The following is a 7,080-nucleotide window of genomic DNA, read 5'->3' as shown; positions in this document are numbered from 1 at the left end:
GCGCCAGCACTCTCAGGGATTACCCTTCTGCCAGGACGATCAGGACTTTTAAATCACCTGCCCTTGGACTCACGCCTATGGCTCCCCTCCGAGGCGTACTTTATACTTATCGACTCCCGGCCTGAGTTGAGCTACTCGGCTTCACGGTCGATCTCCAGACCCGGCCAACTAAGAGAGAGGCATGCGTTCAACATGAATAGGAAAGGCTCCAAGAATCAGTCCTTAAGCGACGCAGACGGAGTCACTGCAAACCGGCAAGCCTCCGTCCGGTCTTTATTTCAAATTAAGACTGGTTCTTTACCACGATAGCAAATATAGCCAACCGTGCCACATGTCTATTCCTATATCTCGCAGGTGACAGGAAATCACCCGACTTCTACCGCGTTTAAGCAGGGCTAAGCACTACTCGAGCCTGAGCTACATAGGATTCAGGGTAACAATATCTGGACAAGGAATTGGGTAACCAATGCAGCAATTGTTCGCATCCAACACCTAAACTTAATGCAACAATATATATATGTAACGATAATACTGTAACTGCATTTTAGAAATTAGGAGGCTTAATATGCTCCGGGGCTTGCCTTTCACAAAGTTGCAAGGATGGTGATCCGGGCACTCAACGGCGACCTCGTCTGGCACTTCTCCTGAAGGCTGCTCCTCCTGAATCTCCGGTGTCGGCTGCTGCTGCTCGCTTAGTTCCTCGAATTCCAGCAGGGTTACTCCTTCCGGTACACCTATTGCATGCCAATGCAAAATATAAATATCATGGATGCATAAGGAATGACATGATGCCCATGATGAATGAATCACAGTGAGTGTTTACGAAAGTATCACTGGACACTCGTTTACCGAGTAATTGGCTCTATTCAAATCACTTTAAGCATGTATCTACTTAACTTAAAGACAAGATCAACTTACCTAACTTGCATAACCTAAGATAAAGATGCTCATCTTCAGTTAAAGGCCTAACACCTAGGAACATTACCACAACTTAGAAATAATAAAGGTATACATAATTTACCATTTAAGTTTCATATGCATACAAGTAGTCCCTTAATTAAATCACAACTAAAGTTCTACAATTCCAAATGACTTGCATGAGGACATTCTGGAAAGCTTATGAAATTCTCTACAAAACATTTGTAAACATCAAAGCATGATTCTTATGTTAACTAAATCAATTTCTAGCAAACCTAGAATCTGTCCAGAATGACGGGGTTACTAACTTAATTATTTAATGATTGTGCAAAAGCATACTTTGATCAAACCAAGTTTACCAACTTGTTTTGCATACCTAATAAACATCAGAAAGTATAGTGTCAACTTCTAAATAAATTATTTAATACCCTTTTCTAATTTATCTAGTTAATTAGGTGATTAAAGCAATATATAGTAAAACTATTTATAAAAATCTACAAAAATTACAGTAGCTATCTCATGATTCACATAGACTACCATAAAAATTTCAAAGCCATTGAGTAAGTATAATAGTCTACACAAAAATGATAAGACATACTGGCTTAAAATGGCATAATTAAGAAATCCTAATGAAAAGTGTCAAGCAACAGATTTCACATTTTTCCTAGCATCATTCTAGCATCAGAATAGTACCCACCAAATTTTACCTTTACTGGATCTATAGAAAAATTATGAAAATTCACACAAGATCCACCCATTAATAAAAGAAAATTCTATAACTTAAAAACTACACATGCACTAGCTTTGAAATTTTAACAAGAGACTCTACTAAACCAAAATAGAGGACCCACAAAATTTCATAATTTTTGGACCACAGAGACTCAAGATAAAATTCAAACAATTTTGCATGCTTCTAAAAACACATTTCAAACTCCTATTTAATTTATCCAGAATTTCTAAAACATGTGCTCATATAATATTTTTATTAAATACTAGACAATACTAGGAACTCAACAAAATTAGAACCATGGCATTTGGATCTATATACTAAGAAATACAGATTTTTGAATATCAATACAAATCTGTGAAATAACAAAATAAATAAGGAAACAAAACTCAGCCACAGTTGGGCCGGCCCGAAGGAACAGCGGCCCGCGAAGCGCACTGGCGTGGCCCAAGCCGACGGTGTGGCCCGAGCTGGACTCCTGCCTGAGCCTCAGCGGCTGACAAGGCAGACCCGCTCATCAGCAAGACAGGCACGGGAGCGGAGGACGACGATGGCGCAACTCGCCGCCGGTGGCTCCTCCGGCGAAACCATCTACGCTATGACGTTTGCCATGACCATGCGCATCTAGTGGTGACCTCAATTGGTGCTATGGTGGTGGCTAGAGGGGTTGGCGACTGACACGGCGGCGCACAGCCACGGCATGGCTGGCTCCGGTGAACCGACGACGACACAGCCCCTATCGGAGACTCTACGAGCTTCGGTGGTGTTCCTATGACCTAGCGCGAGGCAGAGGAGGGGATGGGAACGGCGCGAGGGCAGCTGGCCACGTGGAGCGCCAACTCCGGCGAGAACAGCCACGGTGGCGGTGGAAGGGAATGTCGAATTCACCCTTACCATGGCACAATCGACCTGGCTGAGGGGTGGGGGTGGCAGAGGGGCTCATGGCGAGGCTACAGGCGGACGGTGCAACGCGTTTTCGTGGTGGCGTGCGCGTACGACGACGGTGATGCTCGACCGGCAATGGCGGAGGGCTGCTGTGGCGTGGCGCTGCGCGCGGTGAAGGCGAGAGGGGGAAATGGCGAGACGCAGAGAGAGTGGCGAGGCGTGGCTTTCATCTGGAGCTCAAGCACGCGACGTGGAGACCTTGGTCGAGCATGGACGCCACGCGGCGAGATGCTCCCGCGCTAGTCGGCCATGACGGACACTGTCCATTTTCTGAAAACGGCGATTCAGTACTTGATGACAGTGACTGTCAGCGACATTTCAACGTGTCAACACGGCTAAACCATTGATCTATTGCAAAAATAGTATACATGAAAAATGTAGGCCTATCATCCATCTACACTTTCGCTTCAAGGACCAACACCTAATTCGTCGTGGATCCGAAGTTACATGAAGCCAAAGTGAGCTTGATGCAACTGAAAACGTAACTATGACTTAGAAAAATTTCTAAGTGTGGAATCAGCATGAAATACTGACTTGTGGGCCATGTTTGAGCATGTTCCACACATTTTCATGAGTTGGCCATAAAAGAACTTTTGTTCCTTGATAAATTAGCTACAACTTTGGTAAAGAGTGCACAGCCATGCGAAGTCTCTAAGTTGGACTTTTGAATCAGTCAAACAGTGAGACTCCTAGGGTCAATTCTAGTCAAACATGCAATTAAGGGCATTTTGGTCATTTTGATCTACATGAACAATGTCCAAACAAGTAACCTAAGTGTAGTTAAGGTGTAATAGACCATGATCAACCATTTTACAAAATTTTTATACCACTTCTAATGATCACATGTGATAAAGAAAGTAAAACAAGCAATTCATTCATATGTTGCAATGAAATGTCTCACATGTTTCAAGACCTTGTTGTCATTTTATAATTGCCACATTACTACCATGTTGTCATGTTTCAAGGTATGAGAGTTTCATGTTGCATTCCCATGTTGCACTACTACCACTCTAAGCAATCAAGCATGAAACACATACAATTTAAAATGTTGCATACGTATGTTTCAATGATAATGGCATGATGACATGGATAATGCACATGTTTATGAAATGACATGCAATTAGTAGAAGCCAAACACCTAGGGTGTTACACCCCACGTCTAGGTATTGTGTAGGAGTCTTAAAGTCTCCCTGGTTTGCTGGCAGACCAGCGCCCAGAGATCTCCCCGACCACCTCACATTTTGTTCTAACTCTAGTCATATAACTTGTATGATCATTAACTATTATTTGCATGGATATATTAGAACATGCCGGCTCCGCTTAGGAACATTCTTTTATTCTTTGTTTTCCTTTTATCCTTGAGGTTGGCCTAGATGTGTGTCTACTATCCTTGATATACCATTTTTACCCCTGTCATCAACTATGTTCCACTATGCAAGTATGTAATCATGTTTATATCTATGCTAGACTCTTATACCTCGATCTCCTTTGGGAAAATATAAATAACAATACCCTGAATACTTTTGGGTGAAATGCTACAATGATAGATCCATGCGCTTTCGGATATTCTCTGTAATCATTAAGTACTATCATAGTTGGTGTTTCTTAGCGGCATTGCTAAGATTAACTCAGTCTTAGTAGTGGTGCTAAGAAATACCAATAGGTATTTCTAGCGCCGTTGTCGGTGATGGACTTAAAACCTCCATACTTGGTGATTACGCTAAGAAATGCCAACACCTTGGTAATTACCTTGGTAGTTTGGCCTTGTTGCTGATTCCATCCTTAATTCTGTTGAGGACAAAAGTAGTTGTTGCTAATGAAGTTCACATCCTCATGGGTTTCAGGGTAGCTATTCCTTGAATGCCCAGTGTTTCCACACTCTTCACATGTCATGCAGGAATCATGAATATGTATGACTTCTTGCTTCTCATTGGTTCGATCTTCGAGCTTCTTCATCAGCAGGTCCATCTTGGTAGACAGCATGTCTACCTCCTTGAGTTTATGCACACCTTCACTTCTCTTGTGGGTCTAAACTCATTCTTCATACCAGCCTTGGTTGGAGGCCATCTTCTCCATGAGAGCTATTGTAGCTAGCAATGTGAGTGATAGGAAAGCCCCTCCAGCAGCAGCATCTATAGTCTCACGGGTACTATTGGTCAACCTATGGTAGAAAGTCTGTATGAGTAGCCAATTCTCCATCCCGTCATGAAGACATTCTATAATGTAATCTTGAAAGCATTCCCATGCCTTAGGGATGGATTCATCATGTTATTGCGAAAAACTTGAGATTCTCCCACGCGGAGTATTGGTCTTGCCTATGGGAAAAAACTTGGCTAGGAAGGCAATGGAGCAGTTATCCCATGTAGTGTTTCTTTCTTTGTCTATGTAGAACCATTGGTTCGCCTTCCCCAAGAGTGAGAATGGGAAGAGGCGAAGTAGTATGGCATCACTGGTCGATCCTTTGATGGTGAAAGTGCTACAGATCTCCAGAAAGTGTTGGAGATGAGCACTCGCATCTTCATGGGCCTTCCCACAAAACTAGATTGCTTGCACCATGTTAACGAGAGCTGGCTTGAGCTTGAATCTATTGTCTCCGATATTAATTGTCGGTCCAGTACGGATGTTGGTCATAGTTAGAGCAGAGAATTCATGGAGTGTCTTGTCAGCCATGGCTTCAAATTCAGGTGTTAAGCTTCGCCTTGTCTGGTTGTCTTCCAACTCTAAAGCTAAAACTTTCTTGAGTTTAGCCTTAGTTCTCCTATGTAATGCTTCTGGATCATTAACATAGTTTGTTGGAAGGTCAACACCGGTCATACATTACCCTGCATAAGATATAAAAGTAGACAAAACAGGGGTAAGCCTATTTGAGCAGAGGTCAATAGTTATCTCGATCACATCAATAAGTATAAGTTTATCAATACTTCCTTCTTGCCTAGCAACCTTCCCCGGCAATGGCGCCAGAAATGCTTATTGGTATTTATTAACTTGTCACTTGTTTCAGTAGCCACATAATGTGTGTCTACATCTCTTAACATTACTTTACCAGGTTGTCATCCCTAGTGATGTTGCCAGAGATGTTTGTTGGTACTACTTAGCATTACAACTAGAATAATACTAAGTGGCTCTTTATTATTATATGTGACTAGAGGAATATATATATATATATGAAAGGGATCTGCAAGCGCACAGATACTATACCATTGTAGCACTTCTCCCGGGAGTATTCTAGGTATCGTTATTTATATTTTTATCACAGGGAAGGTCTGGCAAGGACATGTATTGATAACTTATGCTATTGATGGAGAAGTAAACCATAACCAATATTCTACTCACAACAGGGGTAAGTCAAGAGGTAAATATATATATATGAATAGTGCATAATAACCAAGCATTGATCACTCAGAGTACTCCTTTCTATGGCATTATCATGGTTAAGTAGAATATTAGAGGAATAATTCCTAAGTCATTCTTAATTATAAGTCAAAGCATACATTGATTAGTGCAATTACACCTAGTAGTCATGGCTAAGATCAATTTCATATCTACACATAAGGGATATTACTAAGGAAGATTAAAAACAGAGCTTGTCTTCCTTCATAACTAGATCCTACTTGTATACCTATATTCGGGTAGTGGACTACAAAGGATTCAATGGGAGTGTCACATCCGTGATCTACCACATGACCCATAATATAGGGTGTATCCACAAGTAAACAACATATAAGCACCACACTTACACAATGTTGACCACTCACCCATGGTACCTTAGAGTGAGCGCTATATGAACTTATGCATAAATATAAGGATAATCTAGCTATACTAAGTATATAATTAAAGTAGACCATATAAAATGATATGAATGTTGTCATAACAATTGTAGCAAACATATAAAAGTAATAAGAGATACAAAAGAGAGGGTACAAAGATTATACCAATTGTAGCAAACATATAACTAGGAACATAAACGATATGAATGATGTTGTCATAACAATTGTAACAAACATATAAAAGTAATGAGAGATACAAAAGAGAGGGGGTACAAAGATTATACCAAACCATGCTATTGACACGATCTAGAATCCAAGTGAAACCTGCTTGCCTCCCTCAAGACCTAGCCTAACTAGCAATGCTCTAGAATATTGTGGAGCTCTAAGGATGATTTTCTTCTCTAATGACTTTAACGCAATGCTTTAGAGGGGATGGCAGGGGCTAGTATATATAGGCCAGAGCATCAATCCTGAGCCCTCGGATCAAACCAACTTGAATAAATGGCGTAGATGTAATCTAAGATGTAACACCTCTATGTTAGGCATTGCATTTGACACCTGCATTTCATAAGCACAAGCATCATCCAAGCATTCATGGATATGAGCATATGAAATTTCATCTCATTCTTATACTTTGTCACATGAAATGTTGATTCATATATATGCTTATGCTTACATATGATAGGATTTACATGTGACCAATGCATAAAATGTTTGTGGGAC

The 7,080-nt window shown here is 41.0% G+C and overlaps 1 non-coding gene across 1 annotated transcript; it reads left to right on the top strand.

Annotated features, from left to right (window-relative positions):
- The first annotated feature begins 4,787 nt into the window (after positions 1-4,787).
- LOC136514564 (small nucleolar RNA R71) lies at positions 4,788-4,894 on the top strand. The gene has a single exon (XR_010773719.1). It is a non-coding gene; the product is annotated as a small nucleolar RNA R71 (small nucleolar RNA).
- Positions 4,895-7,080: the final 2,186 nt, after the last annotated feature.

Source organism: Miscanthus floridulus, chromosome 16 (assembly GCF_019320115.1).
Source record: "Miscanthus floridulus cultivar M001 chromosome 16, ASM1932011v1, whole genome shotgun sequence".
Taxonomy (NCBI): domain Eukaryota; kingdom Viridiplantae; phylum Streptophyta; class Magnoliopsida; order Poales; family Poaceae; genus Miscanthus; species Miscanthus floridulus.
The sequence above is the reverse complement of the archived record's forward strand: the minus strand, read 5'-3'. Positions and strand labels throughout refer to the sequence as shown.